Source organism: Xenopus laevis, chromosome 8S (assembly GCF_017654675.1).
Source record: "Xenopus laevis strain J_2021 chromosome 8S, Xenopus_laevis_v10.1, whole genome shotgun sequence".
Classification (NCBI taxonomy): Eukaryota; Metazoa; Chordata; class Amphibia; order Anura; family Pipidae; genus Xenopus; species Xenopus laevis.
Window position 1 is genome coordinate 27,312,443 of NC_054386.1, and position 21,846 is coordinate 27,334,288.

Below are 21,846 nucleotides of genomic sequence, written 5' to 3' on the forward strand. Positions count from 1 at the left end.
TTGATCGGGTGAAGTGATGCCTTTCTTGGTCATCTGGATTAATTACTCTTCTAGAGATACAGCACTGGAGTAGGCAAAAACAGTGCCTGTGAGCTCATTAGGTATTATTCTAGAGGTAACAACTTTACAGGTAACCTGGAATATACTGTATGTTATTACAGACCTGACTATATGATTGGACCTGGATTAGACATTCTTCCAGACATGGTGATTACGTGGGTGCCCTTCTTTAGGCTTTCCTCTCCTGAAGGCACCGGTGACGTGAATTAGATATGCTTTACATCTGATACATTTAAGTGTGATTAAAAATTCTTCTAGAGATGACCTGAGCATGTGTGGCCTTGATTAGGTATTCCTCTAGACTTGATGTCTTTCTGGGTGACCTGGGTTAGGTGTTCCTCTACTGAAGACACCGGTGACCGTGAATTAGATATGCTTTACATCTGATACATTTAAGTGTGATTAAAAACTCTTCTATAGATGATCTAAGCATGGGTGACCTGGATTAGGTATTCATGTAGACTTGATGTCTTTATGGGTGACCTGAATTAGGTGTTCTTCAAGACATTGTGACAGTGTGGGCAACCTGAATTAGGTGACAAATTATATATGTTTTAGATTTGATACATTTAGGCTTGACTTGGATTAAAAACTCCTCTAGAGAAGATTTAAACATATGTGACCTGGATTAAGTACTCTTCTAGATTTGGAGTCCTTATGGGTGACATGAAAAGATATTCCTTTAGATTTGATGTCTTTATGGGTGGCATGGATTAGGAATTCTAAAGATGACCACTGCGTATGTGACCTGGATTACATATTCCTCTAGAAATGACAACAGCATGAATAGTATGGGCATCCTTGCTTAAAGGGATACTGTCATGGGAAAAATTTTTTTTTCAAAATGAATCAGTTAATAGTGCTGATCCAGCAGAATTCTGCACTGAAATCTATTTCTCAAAAGAGCAAACAGATTTTTTTAATATTCTATTATGAAATCTGACATGGGGCTAGACATATTGTCAATTTCCCAGCTACCCCAAGTCATGTGACTTGTGCTCTGATAAACCTCAGTCACTCTTTACTGCTGTACTGCAAGTTGTAGTGGTATCACCCCCCTCCCAGCTGCCTGTCAGATCTAAGAACAACACTCAATAGTAAAAACCCATGTCCCACTGAGACACATTCAGTTACATTGAGATGGAAAAACAGCAGCCTGCCAGAAAGCATTTCTCTCCTAAAGTGCAGGCACAAGTCACATGACAGGGACAGCTGGGAAATTGACAAAATGTCTAGCCCCATGTCAGATTTCAAAATTGAATATAAAAAAATCTGTTTGCTCTTTTGAGAAATGGATTTCAGTGCAGAAGTCTGCTGAAGTAGCACTATTAACTGATGCGTTTTGAAAAAAACATGTTTTCCGATGACAGGATCTCTTTAAGTCTCTTTCTAGACCTGACATCTGGATGATTGGCCTAGTTAAGGAATTACTCTAGACATGGACGCTGTATAGATTACCCGGATTCATTGTGTTTGAAACCATGATGATTGTGTGAGTGAATGTATGTGTTGGTGGCCTGGATTAGGTATTCTTGAGATGACCAATGTATGGGTTGGAAATCTTCTAGATCTGATGACCTAGATTAAGTATTATTCTAGAGATAACCACTGTTTATCTGCTCCAGTCAGGATGTAGAGGCCTGATAAATGATGGTGAACGAATGAGAAGTTGTGCTATGGAGAACCTTGTCTTAGAGTGATTTTAGTCAGTGCCCCCTACAGGCCAGGCCAACTGAATATGAGATGATGGGGGGGGGGCATACACAGGTTTACAGGAGTCACAGGATTACAATTGCACAGGAACAAAACGTCATTTAATCCAGAAATAAAAGATTCAGGAGGAAGTTCATGAATGTCGAAGTATAACTTCATATACAAAGGCCATCTTTTCAGAAGAGTATGTCACTTCCCTCTCCGGCACTTTTGGGCACTTTATAGCAATAAAATACAGTGAATAAAAGATGGGGGAACCATATTGAAAACATAAAATACAGTATTGTCCATAAATGTTCATTAAAAGGAAAAAAACAACAGGAAGGAACAATGGCAGCTACATGGCAACTAGCAACGTGACTCATGAACACTCACTGCTCTGCTAAGGAATGGTGGTCTGGGACAGACACAATAGCACAGAGTAATTGGGCACCCGTCTTTATTGTCCATCCATTTAGGGATTCGGGTCCGCCAGCCAGTCGAGATTTTCCCCAGTGTCCTGCAGGACCTCTCTGAATTGGGACACTACTCTGCCAAAATGGGAGCCTTCCCAGAATACCTTGCCACACTGGCTGCAGCAGAAGAGGAGCACCAACTTGTGCAGAAGGCCTGGGGGTATGGAGTCCAGTTGCAGGGCTGCGCCACTGGGAAGGGTAAGAGAGCCCTGGCAAATCCCAAACTCTTCCAGCCACTGTTGCTCTTCACTACTGGGACACCTTGTCTGATCTTCTGATTCTGTGTGAGATGTAGAATAGGGAATGAATGAGCAGTAAATCCAGCACGATAGAGGTATGTCTATAGAAAGTACAATGGCTTCACTTGCTCTGCTTTAGCTTAGCTCCCATCTCTCTCTCAAAGTATCATGGTTCCACTTACTCTGCTTTAGCTTAGCTCCCTTCTCTCTAACCAAGTAACATTGTTTTACTTGCTCTGCTTTAGCTTAGCTCCCACTTCTCACTCTCTCTAAGTATCATGGTTTTACTTGCTCTGCTTTAATTTAAGGTGGCCATACACAGGCAGATAAAACTGCCAATATTGGTCCTTTAGACGAATTCGGCAGCTTATCTGTGCGATTATCAGGGCTTCCGACAGGTCTTCCCGATCGATATCTGCCCACGATATTGATTGCTCCTCGTCGAGCGGGCTCTCTTCTCTCTCTCCAATTGTGATGGGTTCATCACTTGTTCTGCTTTAGCTTAGCTCCCACTTTTCTCTCTCTCCAAGTATGATGGTTTCATGCTCTGCTTTAGCTTAGCTCCCAATTCTCTCTCCAAGTATCATGGTTTTAGTTGCTCTGCTTTAGCTTAGCTCCCTTCTCTCTCTCCAAGTGTCATGATTTTAATTGCTCTGCTTTAGCTTAGCTCCCATCTCTCTCTATCTCTAAGTATCATGGTTTTACTTGCTCTGCTTTAGCTTAGCTCCCCTCTCTCTCTCTCTCCATGTATCCATGTATCGTGGTTTTACTTGCTCTGCTTTTGATTAGCTCCCTACTCTCTCTCCAAGTGTCATGGTTTTACTTGCTCTGCTTTAGCTTAGCTCCCTTCTCTCTCTCAATGTATAATGGTTTTACTTGCTCTGCTTTAGCTTAGCTCCCTTCTCTCGCTCTCCAAGTGTCATGGTTTTACTTGCTCTGCTTTAGCTTAGCTCCCATCTCTCTCTCTCTCTCTCTCTCTCTCTCTCCAAGTATCATGGTTTTACTTGTTCTGCTTTAGCTTAGCACCCTTCTCTCTCTCTCTCTCTCTCTCTCTCCAAGTGTCATGGTTTCACTTGCTCTGCTTTAGCATAGCTCCTCTCTCTCTCTCTCTCTCTCTCTCCCTCTCTCTCTCCAAGGGTCACAGTTTTACTTGCTCTGCTTTAGCTGAGCTCCCATCTCTCTCTCTCTCTCTCTCTCTCTCTCTCTCTCTCCAAGTATTGTGATTTTACTTGCTCTGCTTTAGCTTAGCTTTCTTCTCTCTATTCCAATCTTCTACTTGTTAGAAGTAAAAAGTCTTTCAATTTACAAATATATATTTAATCAGTATGGCAACAGTCTATTGAACACCTGCGCTAAGGGCTTTCTTCTGATTGTCCACACCACCACCTTGCTGTCTGCAGCTTTATCCCTGTCTGTTTTGTGGTGCAGGGGGAACATATTTTTACAATTAGAGGCTCCAGCTCAGACACTCGTGGGACCATTTAACGTTCCAGTTTGTAGAAAGAAACAAAAGTAACAAGTGGAGGCATGAAGAAGAAGGAGGAGGAGGAGGGCTATACACTGCGTCAGGCATTGTCGGGGCTGTCAGAGTTGTGTAGAGACGGTTTCATAGGGAAGTGAGACAAGGCTTAGTGTGACTTGTTAGCCCCAGGACCTGTGCAAGGTGTGAGAGGATGAGGACTGTCACTCTAACATTAGGGAAAGGAAATGGGAGTACAAAGCACAGCTTCCTTCTACCTCCAGGCTGGCCTCACGGCCCATGAACTCAATTCTTACAGTGCAGCCCGCAAGCCTTGGAACTCCCTCGCTCCTACAGATAGAACTGCAATTTCACATAATGTACCTGGCTGCCAGTAAAGCACAGTTTCTTGTCTTTCTAAGCTCACTGGGGCATACATTGATGGGAACGTGATAGGGACCTTAGATTGTAAGCTCACTGGGGCATACATTGATGGGAATGTGATAGAGACCTGATATTGTAAGCGTAATGGTGCAGGCACGGATGGCAAAGGGATAGAGACCTTAGATTGTAAGCTCACTGGCGCATACATTGCTCACTGGGGCATACATTGATGGGAACATGATAGGGACTTTAGATTGTAAGCTCACTGGGGCATACATTGATTGGAATGTAAAAGCGAACTGAGATTGTAAGCTCAATGGTGCAGGCACTGATGGCAATGGGATAGAGAACTTAGATTGTAAGCTCACTGGGGCATACATTGATGGGAACATGATAGGGACTTTAGATTGTAAGCTCCCTGAGGCATACATTGATTGGAATGTAAAAGTGAATTGAGATTGTAAGCTCAATGGTACAGGCACTGATGGCAATGGGATAGAGAACTTAGATTGTAAGCTCACTGGGGCATACATTGCTCACTGGGGCATACATTGATGGGAATGTTATAGAGATCTGAAATTGTAAGCTCACTGGTGCAGGTACTGGTGGCAATAGGATCTTAGATTGTCCTTAGATTGTAAGCTCACTAGGGTATACATTGATGGGAATGTGATAGAGATCTTAGACTGTAAGCTCCCTGAATCTCCCTGTTTGACAGGCAGTCAGATGTGACTCTCCTCTCCATGGCGAGGGAAGTCGGCCAAGAGGAGAAAATGTACGGCATTGTTTCAGGGCCGGCCATTGTTTCCTGACCTTTTGCACACTTCAAGGAATGTTTGGTATTTCGGATTTCTCAGCAACCCCCCCCCCCCTTCCCAAAGGCATCTCAGCTCTAGATGGTCACTGAATAGTAGGCCAACGTCACAGCTGGGGCCGGCCAATGCCCAACACACTCCATGACCGGTAATGGCCAGAGATATGTTGTAACATTGATGGGTTAACGTTGTAATCATATCCTCTGGTGCACCCCTCTAGGGTTCTCACCTCACCCCTTTAAAACCCAAACCAAAACACATATGGAATCCACAGCCTGCATGGCTAATTAGCAATTCATTTAGATGCACGATGCATGGCTGAACATAAATCAGTTCAGTCTGCATCATGCATCTAAATGAATTGCTAATTAGCCATGCAGGCTGTGGATTCCATATGTGTTCGGGTTTTAAAGGGGTGAGGTGGCAATCCTACACCCATCCATCACTGGACACAAACAGGACAAAGGAGGGTGGGTGTCCATACCTGCTGCTTAGGTACTCTTTTTATAGGGGTATCCAGGGGCCACACAGAGCAGCAGTAACCGTCCCAACATACTATGTGCAAGGTGCAGAAAACAAGGCAGACTAGCCCTGTTCTTTGCACTTTGCCCCTTCCCCGTACATAGGAAATAGTCCCTATAACAACTAACAGCATGCCTTATGTTGCTTCAGTGTACAGGGGCTACTCTTGGGATTTTAAAAATCTAACAGCAAGTGCATGTGATGGGAACCAACGGTGCAGTCAGTCTGAGGGGTGCCTGTCAGCGTATGAGATGTCAGCGAGGTTGGGGGGTGGGGAAAGGGTTAATGAAGCGGCAGGTGGGAACAACTGGAACGGGAGATCTGGTTTCCATCTCAAGGATAATACCTAAGGGAATGAATCGGATAGGGATGGGGTTGCTAATTAATTAGAGCTGGGGCCAATTGGTTATTTAGGTGCTAATGAATAACCTTGGCTCTCAGTCATTGCCAGAGACCTTGGTAAAGAGCCCGGTTCCAGCAGGAACATCTGGATATGTTTTTAAGAAAATGCATTGAGTGCTGGTCAGTGTACCCCCCTTAGAGCCCTGGCACATGGGGTGTTTGCTGTACTGCTGCCCTCCAGCCAACAGCAGTGGGCAAATTGCCCCTCTCCAACACCATCTGATGCACATGGGACATTGACAGGCACCAAAAACTTGGAGAGCCCCAGCTGTCAGCAAGCCGTGAGCACCAGATGAAGCACTTTCCTTTACTAGAGCCGCCCAGGTCCCAGATTCTGCAAAGCTTGAAAGCATGCCGCAGACTGTGCTGGATGCAATGCAGCCATGTATCTAAAGGAATGACTGATGAGCCGGCGAAGGCCGTACCTGCACAAACAGAACAAACAAAACAGCAACAGCTAAAAAAATTTATGTTATGGGTATTAGAGGCTTGTGTGAGAAAGGATGGTGTAGGAATGCTGGGATGTCACCCCTGCCCCGGGGCTACAGAGGTAAGTGTCACTAGTCAGAATAAAGAGTCACTGATAGAAGATAAGGAAAGGCAGGTATCTCAGGAATTATGCAGTTACCTCAGGATCAGCAGTGCAACTACCCTGCAACTGCTGGTGGGCCCCATTAGGGCACTGACTTACTGTATAAGCACTTTAACATATGTTTATGGACATTTTTCAATAAACAGGGGCCCTTAAATGATGTTACCCCACTGCTGAAATATCACTTAAAGTGACACTACACTAAAACACAATGCAACCTCAGGTGTATGATGCAGGTGGCTGTATGGGGCCCTAGGGAGTATCTGGCTCCCTATGCTCATTTTGCAACAAAGTGGATCTCGAGGTGTATGACCGGATTTACATAAAGGGGGAATCAATTGTCTGCAGCGCTTGTAACTTCCTGCTTTTGAGCCAAGTCTAACGCAGTAAACAGGAAGTGAGACGCTGACAGGAAATGACCCCCTAAGTATGCAAAATTATATAGTACTGGCTGTGAACACACTTGAACAGAAGCTTGATCACCACTGCACATTTAAAGGGGAAACGCCACCTAAAATATGATTTGGTAATGAAAGAAAATTGTCAGTAATTAAAAAGATACTGACACCAGAAATTAAAAATTTAAACATCTATCATAATAATGCCTTTGAAAGCTTCTTATGACTTTGCCATACAGTATTTGCACAATGCATTTACATTAACTGTCTGATGCCCCATGTTCCTGAATGAGGGGGCTGCCATATTTGTGCAGCAGGAGTCCATTAACATTAGAAACTCTGACCGGCTGAGATGGGACAGTCAGGTTGGCAAAACAGTCAGGTTTAGAAACTTCAACTAACAATTACTTACAAAAACAAACCTCTCCGCAAAAAATACTCAACATGACCTATAGGTAACTTTGTAACGCACAGGGCCGCCATCAGGGGGGGACAGGGGGGACAAGCGTACCGGGCCCGGGCATGAAGGGGGGCCCGGCAGCGCTGCATTTTTTGAAGATCCGGGCCCCCCTAACGAGCGCCCGAGCCGTACGTCCTCCCTCTGCGTTGCCGAATGCGGAAGTGCCGAAAAGCCGAAGCCGATGCGCCGAAAAGACCCGAAGTCACGGAAAAAGCCGAAGTCACGAAGCGCCGAAAAGACCCGAAGTCACGAAAACAGCCGAAGCCGAAGTCCTGAAGCAGCGCAAAGACCCGAAGTCACGAAAACAGCCGAAATTGAAGTCCTGAAGCGGTGAAAAGACCCGAAGTCACGAAAGGAGGCGAAGTTGAAGTACTGAAGCCATGAGTTCAATCCTACTGAACACCAGTTTGTGTTTTTTTTTTTTTTAATCCCCTGGCCACCAATGTATTATTTTAATATTCTATAGGCCCCTGCCAACAATCTTTTTTTTAAAACATTTTTTTTGGGGCCCCAATTTTTTTTTTAACTCGTAAGGGGCACCTTGCCACCATTGTTTTTTTTTGGTTTTTATAAAAAAAAAAAAAACTTAATTTTCTTTTTGGTGGCCCCAAATTTTTTTAACTTGTAAGGGGGCCCCTGCCACCAGTTTTTTTCAAAAAAAAAATTATTTTTTTTTAAAATTTTTTTTTGGGGCCCCAATTTGTTTTTAACTTATAAAACTTAAAAAAACACCTGCCACCAATGTTTTTAAAAAAAAAAAAAAAAAAAATTGTAATTTTTTTTTTTTTGGGGCCCCAATTTTTTATAAGGGGGCCCTGACCATCAATAGCTTTTTACAACTTGTGTGGGGGGGGTTACTTTTTTAGCGCTGCGATGTGGAGTGGGCGGGATATGGGGTGGAGCTTGGTCGTCAGTGTTGGGGCCCAGGGGGCCCCAAAAAATTTGTTGTACGGGGCCCCGTGATTTCTAATGGCGGCCCTGGTAACGCACATTCATATTTTAAAAAGTAGTTTTTTAGTGTCAGTATCACTTTAAGCTCTGTGTACCTGTCATCTTATCTGTCTGTCCCTTTCTTTCTTTGCACTGTAGGTTCTGATTCCTGAAACAATGTTAATTCTAAGAAACTTTCCAATATCCATTTATTCCTTATTCGCTCTGTGTGTTAGTGTCTCTGCACTTGATACAATGTAACAGTATGGCCGCTGCGTTTTGTTACATTGTTTTCAGGCAGAACCAACATGGCAGGCAGTTTGTGTTGATAACAGCAGATAGATTTTCCCAGAACTGTAAAACCAGTGAGAAGGAAGAATAAATGGATATGGGGGAGATACTGAGAATGGTATATCCTTTCATGAGGCAAAATATTATTTTTGGATTTATATGCCCTTTAAAGATCTATGATCCAGATTCCAAGCTGAAGAGCCTGCAGTTGCTGGGGGGTAAAGCTTCCATTTAATGCTATTATTTTAGTTATTACAGTGTCTGGGTGACAAAGCACAGAAAGGGGCAATTTTGGAGGTTACTGTGTGGCACATGGAAGCAATCTCAGCCACCGTGTGAGGTCACCAGCCATAAAGAAGAGAGGAGTGAGAGCAAGTGCAGGCATCAATCTATCAGTTAATTGTGAGGGGCTAGGATTATAAGGCTGGCCGGGGCTGGAAGGAAATTGACCATTTTCCGCTGCTAGTGCCGAGTGCCAGTGCAGTTAGGGAGGGGAGAGTGCAATGGGAAAGTAGCAAGGGAATAGGGATAGGCATCTGGCAGGACACACCTTTACTGCAAGGCAAACCAGCAAGTTTTTCTCACACTTATCTGCAGACAGAATAAACAGTGGGAAGGGGGAGCGGGGAAGGGTGCGAACAGGCAGCTAAGGAATGGCAGCACAGGTGAAAATGCTACGCACCCTTTCCTGCCCGTGGGAACTCCGCAAACCCACTGCATTTTGGCCTAAAGTGGCATTTGTTTCTAAAACAAAAACATCTTGCCCTGGCAACCAGACGGGGATTCCTGTAGTGTGAACATTATGACACTCCTAGCTCACATGACACAATGTGCTGGCACTAACTGGAATGTGGGGGGCTCATCTGGCACTTGGTTTGTGTCCCTCAAGTAACTGTGAAGTTGCAGCAGTCGAGACATTTTGTCCTGGGAGATGTGCAGGTATCTGTCGCAGTTGCACACCTGGAATAGAGAAGACAGGAGAGGTTTGTGGGTGGGGTTTGATTGGATCTACTGAGTCATTACTGCCAGGGTCTCTATCTAACAATAGTGAGAACTAACCTTAAGGTATCTGAAGTTGTAGTTCATTGGAGTAAGAGAAACATTTGGGTTGTCACCCTGCTATAGTTCCGGGGGTACCCAGGGCACAAATAAGCACTCAACCCAAATCTCCCCCTAACTGGCCTTTAGGCTGGGCCCCCTTATCATATATATATATATATATATATATATATATATAAAAACATTGGGGTAACAGTCACCCTGCTATAGTTCCAGGGGCACCAAGGGTACAAATAAGCACACACCCCAAATCTCCCCCTAACTGGCCTTCAGGCTGGGCCCACTTAGCTCATAAGAAGGTTACAGATATATAGAAACAGTCACCCTGCTATAGGTCCAGGGGTACATATTAAACACAATAGTAAATGAGTAATGCCTCGCTGTGTGTCGGCAAATAAGCTCCTCTATCAACGCCTCTGGTATATTTATTTCGGAAAAGGCCAGTATCCACTCTAACCCAAACTGCAGACAATAATAAATTCTTTTCCCCCCATTACGGAACTGGGCTATGGAGATCCGTGGCGCACCTTGGAGAACAAGTGAGGAGAGCCGGAGCGAGAGAAGCTATTTGCTCACATAGGTGTTTGTTTAGGTGCATATAAAAGCCACAGGTTTATGTATTAAAGGCCATAAGGCTGACATGGCACCGGCGGCCCATGAGAAATATAAATAGACTCCAGTGAGACTGAACACGGAGCTAATCCCGTCACACGCAGACACCGCTCTCCCTGCACTGCTACACAAAGGGATGTGGGTGCAGGGAAGGTGCTCCAAGAAGATTTGGCTATACATAATGAACATATTTAGGGCTTATCCCTAATACAAAAAGGAAGGTGTAACATCTCATGTCTGTAACAGAGGGTGAAGATACCTCAGGGGGGTGACTTCTGTCCCTCAGTTACAGTTAAACTGCTTTACCTGATATCACCTGCAAAGAACTGAGCTTTCTCAACCTGAGGGTGTATCTTCCCTTGAATCAGTTTGTGCTTGTCTTTATTGGGACATATGGATGTGCAAGCCCTGGGGTAGGCACTGCTAAACAGGCTGGCACCCAGACAGAAGGGGCAGCATGTGCCACCCACAGAGCCTCTGCTTTTATATAACATAGTGGGGCATACGGTTGTATGAGCCCTGGGGTAGGCACCACTAAACAGGCTGGCACCCAGTCCCAGACAGAAGGTGCAGTATGTGCCACCCATTGAGCTACCACCTCCTATATAAAGTGCCTTCCCCAGTTCTCCATATTACAAATGTGCAGGCTCTAACCAGTCCATTTGAGGGTGGGACCAGGCCACTACAGGGCAGGAGAAGATTTAAATTCAGGGCAAATCTGCCCTCCAGCTCTAGGTGACCCTTGGCGGTTGTTTTGTAGAAAGGATTCGGGCCTATAGTGTGGCACATTCTTACTTTGCAGTGACCTTTCCCTCTAATCTGGTCTCATCTATTTGTCAGACGTGCCTAACAAAGAGCCTTCACCACCCCCTCTGCACACCCAGTTTCACAGGTTTAGGTGTAATGTTAGGCCTCTTGGCACTTGCTTTCTCTTTCAGATGAGGCGGCTGCATTCCTGTTTTAGGGCCATGGCACACAGAGCAATTCTGGGATTTTCGAGATCCCAAACACTGGCACCCCAATGGGGTTCTCTGGGCGTTTGTCACACCTGAAAATGTGTCTGTAAAAGTCATAGAATTGTGCAGGTACTATGGGTGCAACAAGGTGTTCTTAGAAAGCTGAAGGTTTAATAGTGATACATTGTAACACTGAGATTGGATGATACTAAAGAACTCTTGGAATACTATGGGAAGCCCGTAGGGCAATGTTGCATGAGGCGCTTTCTCCGCCGCTGTATTTACACCAGTGAAAAATGACCTTGTGTATCATGGTCCTTAAAGGGGTGGTTCACCTTCAAACAACTAGTTGTTTTCAGAGAGATCACCAGAAATAACAACTTATTCCAATGACTTTCTATCTTCTATGTGTCACCGTTTTTCTAATATTGAAGTGTAAAGTGTAATTTTCACATTCTGAAGCAGCCCTGGGAAGGGGGGGTCGTCGACCCTGTAAACTGTTCTAAATGGATACATTTAGTTGATATGTCTCTTATCTTTGTCCCTGCTGAGCAGAATCTCTGGGTTTCATTACAGGCAGCTGTTAGAATTGATACAATAGTTGCCAATACTCCAGAGATGTATCATCTAAATGTTGCAAAATTGTAACAGTTTAGAGTCTGCGCCTGAATTACTGAGCTGACAGACTGAAACACTAGAGACATGAACATTAAACTTAGATTTTGGAAAAACAGTAAAAAATAAATACGGTAATGAAAAGTAATTGAAAAAAGTCTTTATTTCTGGGGAACAATCTGAAAACAACTCAACTGAAAAAAGTGTTTGGAAGGTGAACAACCCCTTTAATAAGGATACCAACCAATGGTCATGGGATTGTAGCAGATACCAATCAAGGTACAGAGAGCTATGATTTTATTATGATGTATGGATGGAATGTAAGTTGTGGTTCCTGCCAGTACAGAGTGAATATCAGAGGCACGAGGGAAGAGAATTATGTGCCAATATGGGGAGTGGAGTGTCCTGGTGCTGTTGCCCCATGGCAGTGTATTGGCAGCAGGTGCCTTAGCAGAGCCTGACGCTGGTAAGAAAAGAGTAAGTATAGGAAATCTGATCAAGCCCTTAAGCAATGTTTCCAACTTTCTGAGAAACAAAAGCTTCTGACAGAAAAACCGGTTCCTCCGCAAAGGCACCATAAAAAGAGAGAGAAAAGGGGCAGACGGGGGGAGTTGGGTACAGAGAAAGGAATGAAAATCTCAGGTTTGCTGCTTGAATTCTATGACGGCAGAGAGAAGATTTGGATACAGAATTCATGATATCAGCATCCATTATTTTCCCATTTCATGTAACCTTCCCAATGGGGACAAATAAATTAGTCCAGCACCTGCAGTTTTAAATATAACAGCCTTTATTGGTGCAAGGGCATTACAGCAACGTTTCAGACCTTATGGTCTTTTATCAAGCTAACCAGCATGTGTTTAATACTGCTACTTATACTCTACCTACCTTCCCAATGGGGATCAGATAGGATCTGTGCAGCCACTGGGACAGAATTATACAGATAGCTACAATCTTAGCTATAAAGCAGGGCAGGGCTGCTGCTTCCAAAGGGTATCTGATAGAATCTGTGCAGCCACTGGGACAGAATGCTGTTATACAGATAGCTAGAATCTCAGCTGCCATAAAGCGTGTATAAGCTACAGTAAATCCACTCTGGGTGCCATTATTCTGAATTACAGGCTGGTAACCCAACGTATACCATATAAGGGCCTGTTTAGTTGACATGGGCCAGGGGTAGAGTTGTCACCTTTTCTGGAAAAAAATAACGGCCTTCCTATATATTTATCTTTTTTTACTATTAATAACATTGGGATCAACCATCATTTTTACCAGCCAGGCCAGTAAAATACTGGCCAGGTGGCAACCCTAGCAGGGGTGTAAGGGAGTGGGGGGTTGGACATGAGACCCTTAGCAGAGATCTGTGGGAATTCCTCTTTCTTTGTCACCGATACAAGCTTTAATTCCTGCCTGAAAGGCTGTGGTGTGTAAAAGTAAGGAGGGGGTGCATATTCCTTGCCCCACTGCACTCACAAAGCTTCTGCCACTGTGGCTCCATTCCCCCAGGCAGTGTGGGAAATTCTCACACAATCCGATTGCTACAGATCTGCTGGCAAAAGAACAGCGAGATAAAGAGGGGACAAACATTGCACCTTTCAGCACGGAGTATAAATATCCAGTGAGGGGGAGGGGGGCCATTGTGTGTCAGTGTATCAGCTTTCCTGGGGATGAATACAACAACACAACTGGCTCTCACACAATCCCATTGTGCCCATTCACAGAGAGACTTGCACAGGACTTTATATGCTCCCAATTGCACGTGTATCAGTAGCACCCCCCAACCCCAGAATTAGAGGGTGCCATATATAGAAAATGCTGAAGAAAAGGGGACTTCCCAGAATGCTTGCTTTTCTGCCAGCCATAATAAAGTGCAAGCTCTTCTGCTCATTAGATATAAGAAGGGAGAGGACAGGCAGGAGTTAAGCCATCCCTGCCTATCATGAGATTTGCTACTGAATTTCTGGCAGGAACCAAATATTCACTAAAGGTCAGGCCTGGACTGGGAGTCAAAATAGGCTCTGCCATTCCAAGTACACAGATGCCCAAACAGCCCACTACCCGCCCACTATATGGTAACTTTCTATGGAACCATACAGCAGCCCCTCTGGCATTTGCCAGAACCCACAGATTGCCAGTCCAGGCCTGCTAAAGGTGCTTGGAAGGGAAGAGAGGTTACCAGGGAATAGGTGAGAAGTGTTCCCTCCCCCACCCTTGTGTGTGTGTGGGGGTGAGAAATCCGATTTCATTACCCCTTCATTAGGAAGTAAAGTGCTGCGCTGGGTTTTCTCACATGCACCTAGGATTGCCACCTTTTCTGGAAAAAATACCGGCCTTCGTATATATTTATCTTTTTTCCCTATTAATAACATTGGGATCAACCATCATTTTTATTGGGCAGGTCAGTAAAATACCAGCCAGGTGGCAACCTTACATGCAGCCTCCAGATCCAGCACCTGACACATCCACTTTATGCTCCTGGGGAAGACAAGTGCTAATCGGCTGCACCCCTCCCACTTACATTGGATTTGGCCTTATATAGGGAGCCTAGGGATTCCCTGCCCCACAGAGCTTGCAATCTAATACCAATAGACAAGGGGTAAACCAGACCCTGCAGTACTGCCACCTGTTGTACACACTGCTTTGTACCCAAGTATTTGCACTATGCTTCTCTATAGGGTTGTAGCACACCAAATTAGCACCCCAAATCTCCCCCTAACTGACCTTCAGGCTGGGCCCCCTTAGCTCATAACAGGGTTACAGATATATAGAAACTTTGGTCTAACAGTCACCCTGTTATAGTTCCAGGGGTACCCAGGGCACAAATAAACACTCACCCCAAATCTCCCCCTAACTGGCCTTCAGGCTGGGCCCCCTTAGCTCATAACAAGGTTACAGATATATATATATATAAACATTGGGGTAACAGTCACCCTGCTATAGTTCCAGGGGTACCGAGGGCACAAATAAACACTTACCCCAAATTTTCCCCTAACTGACCTTTAGGCTGGGCCCCTTTAGCCCAAGGGCACTTTGATAGGCTGCAGTTTTGGTACCATTTGGTCAGACCATTTGTTATACAACCTTGAGACTCAATTGTGAGTAGAGGAAGGTGCAAGGAAAGCTCTATGGCAGCAATAAACCAACCATTTGGGAGTGGCAGCAGGATGACTGATGTGGGGGTTTATCTCTAATAAGTCATTTGCCCCCACTGTTTACTAATCAACTCCATCAGGGCAATTCACAGGTTGCTGCCAAAATGCACAGAGCAATGATAATACCCCCCATGCCCCACAAACAAGTAATAGTGACCAACAGGCAGGGAAGTATTCCGCACCCAAATGTGACAGGTGGTAGAGCAGCAGGGCGGGTAAGTCTGGTACAACTGCCATACAAAGGGTGGAAGTGGCACTTCCCCACATTCCCATGTCGAGGTGCCGGGAATGACAGGACGTTGGTGGGATTTGCACAGTTGTGAGATGCCGCTCAGGAGGAGTTGGGAATCCGGTATTAACTCTGTGCTGCCCGGGAACCAGGACAGCTAAATACAGAGCAGTGAGTCTCTTTCCCATGTGGCATTGGGCACGAAGCAATAAATCTGCCACCAGAGATGCCCAGGAAAGGGGTGGAACATTCCGTGTATTCCCTGTTGCCAGAGGATGCAGGGAATAGTTGTGCAACAGCAGGGAGTTGCAGTGCAGCAAGGTTGAATTCCATGTACAGTCTGTCTGGGCCCCGTCACTCTTTCCTCCTCTGTATCTAAAGAAAACATCAGCCTTAATCGCTCAATAAATACCCTCTAGCAGTGAGTAACCATGGGCTCCCCAGACACACGAGCCGACATTCCCGGCTAAATGCTGCAGGATTTGCTTAAATCGCATGCACATAAGGCAACACAGCCGGGGCCAGGAATACGGAGGGGCCCCACGCTGCCCCCCTCACTCCCCCCACCACTGGGGATTTACACTTGTTCCATACTGTAGCTACACCCACGGCTGCTGTAGATGTGGGGAATATTGTGTTGCGGGTAAAAGTAAAAACATGTCCCTCAAAATGTTCTCTGAATATATATAGCAGAAAGAGACTTGGGGAGCATTGAAACATTTGCATATAAAAGAGACAGGACTGGACTTAAGAGCTAACAATCTATTGGAAGTAAAAACAAATCGTATTGGGTTTAACAAACTCTAAATCCCCTAAATCACAGGCTGGGTAATTCAAAGGCGTTGGTGAGCCATTATCCTGGGCTGGAACACTGTAGCCCCTTTACGAGGCAGTGAAAAGGTTAAAGGGCTCATAGCAGGCTCTGCCAGCATAAGCAGGGGGCATGGGTGTGCATGGCTTACGGGGTTAATGAGGGGGGAAGATCTCAACAATACACCAGAGGGTGTGCCCCCTATATCTGGGGGGTCAGCTATTTAGCCTGCTTTGTTCTGAGTGGGAAAGATTGGCACCAAGATAAGCTTAGGAGGGGGCTGTGACGCACATGAGGGGGACCAAGCATTGAAGGGGTGGCCGAGATGACAGAGGGGTCTCACCATTACAAAAGATTAGAAGGCGAGAGTGTTTGTTAGTGGCTCTGGGGGGTGGCTGAGCCCTATAAATACCTGGGAGAGATGGGGCCCGGCTTATTATTTTATCAGTCACGTCAAAGGTGGCTCTTTCAGGCTGGCAGGGGGGCAAAGCCGAATGTGTGAAAATCCTCGCTCCATGCATCCATAGCAGGAGACAGAAGGGTTAGGGCACAGGGGACCCCTTTATTCTGGATTCCTGTTTGGCACATTCACCTGGGATGACACAAAAGCTGCTTGTTATGTCTCCCTGACACCAGCATCTGCCTTATTGCCTCCACACCTCACATCAAAAGCCTCTACACCCCACCTAAGGCAGAGCACAGGTGAAATAACACAATTCATACAGAACATCTTCTAAAGGGGAACTGTCACTCAATTCTACCCATAATCCCTTGCTTGAGAGACAGGTCTCATGTCTGCACAGTGATTAAAGTCAATATGATGACTGAGGTTTCCTAGATTGCATGGCTGCCAGTGCTCTACCTGCCTGTCTCATGGGCATGAGAAATACTCCCGGGACCCTGTAACCCTACTGTATACTTTTAAACCAAGAGAAACACTATGGCAGGTCCCTCCTCCCCAAGTATACATATACAGAGAAGATATCAAGTACAATAAAGTGTTACAATGTATCTGACAGATAAAGCCTGAGCCCCCAGGATGTCACTGATCAGCAGGCGATGGATTTGTCACACTAGCGGGGACATTTGTCTTCTGAAGTGGGAAGGCCATTTAATGAGAGGCGAGCGGCTGACATGGTTAAAGCCACTGAAGGTTAAACAACAAAAGGGGAAAGGAAAGGGAGACAGTGTGAGACCCTCCTGGGAATGTGCCTCTGGGATTGGGATTTACACTCAAGCGTGACAAATAGGACTCCTATTAACTCCTGATCTAGATGGTGAGACACAGGAATAAGACACTTCGGCACCTTTATTACCTCTTACTCCTGATATGTATAGCCACTGTGTCCAGCTCTCTCCTCTATGTGCGGGTATCTGCACTGCTGCCTCTGACTCCTGATACAACTTCCAAATATCCATTAATTTCCTATTCTCACTGGGTTTATAGTTCTATGTAACTGTCATTGTGTCTGTCCCTTTTTCTGCACTGCTGCCTCTGACTCCTGATACAACTTCCCAATATCCATTTATTCCTCATTCTCACTAGGTTTATAGTTCTGTGTAACTTTAATTTTGTCTGTCCCTTTCTCTTTTCTGCACTGCTGCCTCTGACTCCTGATACAACTTCCCAATATCCATGCATTCCTCAATCTCACTGGGTTTATAGTTCTGTGTAACTGCCATTGTGTCTGTCTGTCCCTTTCTCTGCACTGCTGCCTCTGACTCCTGATACAATGTCCCAATATTTGTGCAACTGTCATTGCTATTGAAAGCAGTGACTGTCTCTGCGCTGTTCATTCTGAACCAGGGTAATTCTGAGCAACTTCCCAATACCCGGGTGTAGGATGGACTTCTGCTACACTGTTTCAAGAGTCAGATGTGGTGAACAGAAAGGCATGAACACGTGGAAATACATTTAAGAGCACTAAATAGCCATGGTGCTGCAGAGGATGCTCAGTATAGCTATGCACCAGATGAGCTGGTGGGAAAATAAACTGCGCTGCTCACACCCCCCCTTACAGAAACGAGGAAAAGGCGTCTGATTTACAAATCTTAACAAAGGGATTGTACTTTGCTGCCGGCCCCCAGCCATTGACAGACAGAGGATGAGGACGTGAGGGGCAGGCAGGCCAATCTGCATGATAAAGACAAAGCAGTAGAAGGCAGCCTCCTCTATAAGGTCACATATTGTCTTCCAAATGACCTGAGGGTTATGCAGGCCTCTTTATTCTCTCACATCTGTAACTGTATATTCATCCCCTGAACAATGTACTCTTGAGAGCCTCTAACTGCCTGTGAGAAACTGCCCCGGGGGCAGGAAAGTCAGGCTAGGGATGCTGTGGTCCCCAGATATTTACCTATTCTTAATATTGGCCCTTTCCCACCCGAAAAATCTGATATAGCCCTTTATCTAATTGGAAACCTCTACACTAGTGTAACCCACACTGTGGGCTATTTCATGCGAGAGCCTGATAAGTCTCTCTGTGGACACCGTGGTTACTCTAGGGGCAATAAATATCTCCGGGAGGGCCCCATTCGACCCACAAACCTCCAACTAAACAGCTCTGCTCAAGGATATAACTTAGTGTGTGCCCAGAACATTCCTTCTCTGTATATTTGTATTTAAACATATGGGAGGAGGTGCAATATTAATTTCCTTAGAAAGTACAGTAAGAGGGTATAGCTTATTGTGTGCCCAGAACATTCCTTCTCTCTATATTGATATTTATACATATGGGAGGAGGAAGGTGTCATATTGCTTCCCTTAGTCAGACAGTACGGTATGATGGTATATCTATTGTGTGCCCATGACATTGCTTCTCTGTAAATCTGTACTTATACATATGGGAGGAGGTGCCATATTGATTCCCTTAGACAGTACAGTATGAGGGTATAGCTTATTGTGTGCCGAGAACATTCCTTCTCTGTAACTTTGTATTTATACATATGGGAAGAGGGAGGTGCCATATTGATTCCCTTAGACAGTACAGTATGAGGGTATAGCTTATTGTGTGCCAAGAACATTCCATCTCTGTATATTTGTATTTATACTTATGAGAGGAGGTGCCATATTGATTCCCTTGTTATAAATGTATAGAAGGTACAAGAGAAACCACTCACACTTGTGTTGCACACTTCTCATACACTACATAGAAGCCAGTGAAAATCTGTTAAGGATTTTTGGATGGGTGGAGGTTTTCCTGAGTAGATTTCCCATTATACCTAGGACCTCTGGCCACTGTAATTCCAAAGCCCCCTGCATCAGTGACCTCATGTCCCAGAATTCTCAGTAAGCCAAAGATTAAAGCTGAAAGGCTACAGGCTTAGGTTGCTATAAGATCCCAGAGTACGTATCACATTGCACCTTGGCAGGGCACGGAGCCTTGAGAAGAAGCTTTGCGGGGCAGGGAAGTTGCTCTTTAGTTGGCGTGGGAATTAGCTGGTAGCCCGGCAGCGTGGGAAAATGGGGGGAGGGGAAGTGTCTTATCACTAGTGAGAGAGACACCACTCAGTGCACCAGGGATGCACACAGTTACACTTGGAGTGGTGAGAACCTTGTGGCAGGTGTAATGAGGGAGGTGGGGCTTAATGCAGGTAAGGCTCATTCTCATGACATCACAAGAGGAACTAGTGTTTCTAAACGTGACCAAGCTAAAAATAAAATGGCAGATTTTACTCTAATCCACATGTAATACTACTATATAGTATTTGGATCTTATACATATACAGTCTGCTGTCAGCTAGGGCACACACCCTAGCTGATCCCCATTGGAAGCAGCAGTCCTGCCCTGCTTTATGGCAGCTGAGATTCCAGCTATCTGTATAACATAGCATTCTGTCCCAGTGGCTGCACAGATCCTATCTGATCCCCATTACAAGCAGCAGTCCTGTCCTGCTTTATGGTTGAAATTCTAGCTATCTGTATAACAGAGCATTCTGTCACAGTGGCTGCACAGATCCTATCTGATCCCCATTACAAGCAGCAGTTCTGCCCTGCTTTATGGTTGAAATTCTAGCTATCTGTATAACAGAGCATTCTGTCACAGTGGCTGCACAGATCCAGTCTCATCCCCATTGGGAAGGTTACATGAAATTGGAAAATAATGGATGCAGATATCATGAATTTTGTAGCGAAATCTCTCTGCCACCACAGAATTCATGTATATATTTGTATATCAGAGCATTCTATCCCATTAGCACAGAGGGTTGGAAATACATTACTGGAAAAACACTGTGTGCTTCAGGTGTTGCTGACCCACAGTGCTTACAATCTAACCAGTGCTGCAAGCCAATGGAAGTGCCTGGGGGCTGCTTGGGTGCAGCTCAGGGTTACAGTCAGACACCAAGTACAAAGCTGATTCACACACACAAAGCCCGTTCCTGGGAGCTGAGCAAGTGAGCAGGAGAAAATTCCCACGGGGAGGAGGTGCCGGGATCTTGTTACCGACTTGGAAGAGAGAAAAACGCCCAAAATGCACCACAAACCACAACAACAAAAAAAGCCACAGAGGGAAATCCTGTACTCTGGAGCCTGACAACAATCCCCTGGAAATGAAACTTCTTACATTGGGCCTTATAATTTTTGGGGCTCCTGTGATACACTATGAAATCAATGCTGACGGCACACTCTGTACCCTATGAAGATGAAGACATAACTGCAATGATCAGTAAATCTATTATAAAGAGAGATTTGCACTAAGGTAAAAGCAGGGAGGGAGCTGCACCTGCTCTGTGCTGGATAATAAGATTGCTAGCCTATAAGGTCAGGCTTTTTTGGTTGAGACAACATTTCCATTGTTGATTCTTTTCCCTACCTAGTGTGAGGCTCGATCCTCCTCCGGCCCCTTTGTGTGCCATTCTCTGTGCCCCGCCGCCCCCCTGCTTCCCCTTCACTGTGTGTGAATAAAGCCTTTCACTGCATTATCACAGAAAACAGGATGCCGTGTGGTCAAAAAACTAGCAAGAGGCAAAGCCGTGCGAGGGAACCCTGTGGCCCGGAGGTTCTCACTGAGTTTCCACTGGACCTGCCACTCTGGCTCCCACAGGGGGCTGCGGAGACACGGAAGTAGTGAGGGATTCAATACCATGGATGAATAATAATACATATTAATAATACATACATATTAAAGTTTTATTCCTTAAATTGCTTTGTTTCAAAACGCCTGGCAGAGGATGCAGGGAGTTCGAGTTAGCGGGGGGAGGGTCTCCTAGTCATCTGTTGTAGTACCTGTTTAGCCCTATTACATGTTGATCCAGAGCATTGATCCCCAACCAGTAGCTCGCGAGCAACATTTTGCTCTCCGAACCCTTGGATGTTGCTCTCTGTGTCCTCAAAGCAGGTGGTTATTTTTGAATTCCTGGCTTGGAGGCAAGTTTTAATTGGATAAAGACTATGTATAGTGCCAAGTAGAGCCTCCTGTAGGCTTCCAGTCCACATAGGGGCTACCAAATAGCCAATCACAGCCTTTATTTGGCATGCCACGGGACTTTTACATGCTTGTGTTGCTCCCCAACTCTTTTTACATTTGCATGTGGCTCACGGGTAAAAAAGGTTGGGGACCCCTGATCCAGAGACTAGTCCGATTGCCATTTTGGAGTCAGGAAGGAATTTTCCCCCCTCTGAGGCAAATTGGAGAGGCTTCAGATGGGTTTTTTTTTTGCCTTCCTTTGGATCAACTGGCAGTTAGGCAGA

General features: G+C 45.3%; 1 long non-coding RNA gene across 2 annotated transcripts in view; it reads right to left on the reverse strand.

Moving 5' to 3' along the window:
- Nucleotides 1–1,857: 1,857 nt before the first annotated feature.
- LOC108699876 overlaps nucleotides 1,858–21,846 on the reverse strand; it is a 54,180-nt gene continuing 34,191 nt past the window's right edge. For both annotated transcript variants that reach the window (XR_005963741.1, XR_005963742.1), the window contains 2 exons: nucleotides 9,565–9,680; nucleotides 1,858–2,508 (listed from right to left, as the gene is read on the reverse strand). This is a non-coding gene — a long non-coding RNA (uncharacterized LOC108699876). The remainder of the gene's footprint in view (nucleotides 2,509–9,564; nucleotides 9,681–21,846) is intronic.